The sequence below is a fragment of the Triticum dicoccoides genome, chromosome 7B, assembly GCF_002162155.2.
Source record: "Triticum dicoccoides isolate Atlit2015 ecotype Zavitan chromosome 7B, WEW_v2.0, whole genome shotgun sequence".
Taxonomy (NCBI): domain Eukaryota; kingdom Viridiplantae; phylum Streptophyta; class Magnoliopsida; order Poales; family Poaceae; genus Triticum; species Triticum dicoccoides.
Window position 1 is genome coordinate 610,099,439 of NC_041393.1, and position 4,034 is coordinate 610,103,472.

Here is a 4,034-nt window from a genome sequence, read left to right on the forward strand (position 1 = left end):
CGATTACAAGGGGAAATTACATAAGCACATGTAGTCGTGATAAGTGGTAGGAACGCCATGAGGAGGCGGCCTGCTTTTGCTCTGGTTTCTTCATCCTGTGAGTCCAGAGCATTAGATCATCAATGATTCTTCTAAGAGTGAGGATGCTATAATGGTTTTGCTGCTTGAAGGTCATGGCATTTATGGAGTCCCAAATCTTCCATAGAATGATGAGGAGGATCGAGTGCCAGATTGCCGCATCCAGTTGAGAAGGGAGGCGGCAGTCCCATAGATCGTCGATGTTGGCCGAGGGGGATAGGCCTATCCACTGAGCGAGCGGGCAGTCTATAAACGAGTGTGAGAGGTTTTCACCATCGAATCCACAGCATGGACATAGTGAGTCAGAGACCATGTGCTTGTGGAGTAGGTTGCACTTGGTGTTTAGGCGATCCCTGAACAGTAGCCATGCAAAGATCTTCACCCGGTTTGGGACGCATGAAGACCAGATGGGGATGGCGCCCATAAAATGTTCAGAGCCTTCGCCCATGGACAGCGAGTAGGCGGCCCTAGTAGAGAAGCACATGTCGCCAGAGAGGTAGCGTTCATCTGGTCTATGAGACCATTGGAAATCCTGCAGGAGAGACAACACAGAGCACAACTCGGCAGTAGCATTAGAGGTTTTTAGGCAGTTCCGTAGGATTGAATCTAAACCATAGTTAAAAACAGTAGCCACACGAGCAAGGGGTAGAGTTGTATGAGAGTAGAGGCAGGGGAATAAGGTAGCGAGAGGTGTCTGGTGGATCCATTTGTCTAGCCAGAAATATGTGTTAGTGCCATCCTTTGTGAGTACAAAGGAGATGGCGTGGAGGGCTGGTAGTTGCTGGTTTATTGTTCGGCAGATGAATGAGTGGCTGTTTTGTGGAGTGATGAGGGCATTTGGGTGTTGCAAAGCGATCCAGTCCAGCCACCGTGATTGGTCTGGACGGAGAGCTTTTACAGCGAATTTCATGAGCAAGCATTTGTTCTGTTTATAGGCCTAGACCACCACACGATTTTGGTTTACAGACATTTTTCCAGGCAACTAAGCATTGAGCACCAGTACAAGTTTCCTCTGCGGCCCAAAAGAAAGCACGTCTAATAGGATATAGGGTTTTAAGAACGCTTTTCGGAATGAGGAAGACAGACATAAAATAGACCAAGATGGAATCTAGGACTGCGGATAGCAGAATTAGCCTGTCTCCTTTGGAGAGGATCTTTAGCCGCCAACCCGTTAAGAATTTTCGACATCGTTCGATGATAGGTAGGAAGGCGTTTGAAGGTAGTCGAGTGGGTGCTAAGGGAAGGCCTAGATAGATCTGTGGAAAGGTGCAGGTTGTGCATTGCATGGTGGATGCAATGGATGCCGTCAGTATAGGTGTGACATGCGCATAGGCACGGACGTTGTCTTGGTGAAGTCGATAGTGAGGCCGGTTGCCAAAGCGAGGTCCTGTAGGATGTTTTTTAACTGTTGGGCGCCGTCATTTGATGCCTTAGCAATGATTAGGGTGTCATCGCGTATTGTAGGACAGTTGGCGGGAGATGTGAGAAAAGCGGTGACTGAGCTGTGATAGGTTGCAGTCTTGCTGGATCATTTTTTGTAGAAGATCAGCAACGATGATGAACAAGTAGGGTGAGATGGGGTCACCCTGTCGGAGGCCGTTTTTGCAGTTAATCCAATTACCGGGGATCTCGTTGATCATAACAGCAGTTTTTCCAGTGGAGAGAAGGTCGTGGATCCAGGCTGTAAATTTTTCCTGGAAACCATGGCAGTTTAGAATGGATGTAAGGGAGTCCGAGGACAGTGAGTCAAAAGCTTTGCTAAAATCTAACTTGATTACCATTGTTGGGGCCTTCCTGGAATGGCAGGCACCGATGAGGTCGGCAGCGTAAACAAAGTTTTCTGCAATGCAACGGTCAGAGATGAACCCAGTTTGGTTGGCGTGAACCAGTAGCGGGATCAGGGGTTTTAGCCTGTTAGTGAGCACCTTTGCGACGACTTTTATGAGGCAGTTTTGGAGTGAGATGGGGCGGTAGGCGTCGGGAGTGTTTGCCTGATCTTTTTTGGGAAGCAGAATTAGGTGTGCTCGATTTAGGCATTCAGTTTGAGCATTGAGGTTTTGGAAGTCCGCCATGAATGAGAATATAGGAGCCTTAAGAAGATTCCAATATTTTTTGTAGAAGAGTGGGCCGAAGCCATCTGGTCCAGGGCTAGCGAGAGGGTTCATTTGGAGAAAGGCATCTTTTATCTCTTCGAGTGTAAAGGGTGAGTCAAGTGAGCTAAGCTGCAGTATGTCCTGGGGGTAGTATTTTTATGGGTGGAAAGGCCAAGAGGTGGGGTGTGCAGTTCCGATAATTGTTATGAAGTGGTCTTTTAGTATATTCGCTTTTTGATCGTGAGAGTGAAACTCATTTCCATCCGCGAGGAGGGAGGTTATAGTATTTCTTCGGAGTCGTTGTGACGCTGCAGCATGGAAGTACTGGGAGTTCTCCTCGCCTCCTATTGCCGCTCTGACTTTGCCACGTTGTTTCCAAAAGGCCATTTTTTCAGCAACGACTGAGTGGAGGGTCTCGGAGACGACAATGCGGAGCAAGTTTTCAGCGTTCGATAGGGGGCGAGCCTCTTCTTTGAGATCAATGAGGTTTATGATTTGCTTTCCAGCTCGCTCACGGTGGAGTGCAGGTGATCTTTTTGAGGCCCATTTTTTTAGGGCGCATCTGGTTGTTTTTAGATTTTTTGCAAGGGCAGTTGCGGAGTTTGGTCTTGTGTTTGAGTGTTGACTTTGTGCCCAGCATTTTTGTATTATTTTGTGGCAGTCGGTGGTTAGAGTCCATGCAGATACAAATCTGAAGTGGCGTGGTTTTGGGACCATTGTTTGGATGTTTATAATTAGGGGGGCGTGATCGGATGTGATACGTGCAAGAGATGACAGAGTTGTATTAGGGAAGCAATTGTTCCAAGCTAGGTTAATAAAAGCTCTATCAAGTCTTTCTAGGGTTGGGTTTGCTCTTTTGTTAGACCAAGTAAAGCGTCTATCAAGCAGTGGTAGCTCGATTAATGCGAGGTCGTTGATCATAGCGTTGAAAGCGTCAGCCTCGCGTTGGTGAAAGTTACGGGTTTTTTTCCGCTAGGGAAGCGGATCTGGTTGAAGCCGCCTGCAATGAGCCAAGGGGTTTGGTCCTTAGGGCATGTACAATGCATAGCCTCAAGGTGATGCCTCACATGCCATGTAGGATCGGATATGACGTAAAGTAGGTTCGGATAGGGAAGCGGGATCCTCTCCAGAAGACGGGTGCTTGAAGAGAAAAAGTGTGGTCGGGTGACAAAAGCTGAAAAGGTTGAAGTGAAAAGTAGAGATGCATGTATACTAAAGTCTTTATTTTCTATTTCTTAATGAGGCCCACTAATGATAGCTTGCATTGGAGAGAAAAAATAAATATAGATGCCTCAAATTACTTTTTGTCATGGAACATATGTATCCATATGCCACCATTGTACATGCCCTAAGTAGACCCTTTGGGTAGGGCCGCGATAGGGACGGCCGATCGTCGCCGGGACGCAGCATGGGCTTGGACGGCAGCATTGGCATTTCATGGTTCGACGTCAGCACCATCATCATGGACGTCGCCGGGACGCAGCATGGGCTTGGACGGCAGCATTGGCATTTCATGGTTCGACGTCAGCACCATCATCATGGACAGTGTCGTCAGCATGGGCGATGGAGGCAGCCGCGGCGTCATCAGCGCCGCACAACGTAGCGATTTCGGAAAGGGCAGCAGCCGAGGCTGGTGGGGCGTCGGGGATGTCGAGGCGTGCATCATGGATGGCGTCTTTGAGCGCCTTGGCTACGTCAGAGGAGGAGAGGCGCGCGGCCCGGGCACGGACAGCCTTCGTAGTCATGTCAGTGAAGACGCGAGGCTCCTTGGCAGCGAGACGAGAGCTCCGGTGAAGGTTCATAGCCTTATCCGCCGATCGCTTGGCGCTGTGACGCAGCTTTCGGAGCACGCAGTCGTGAAGT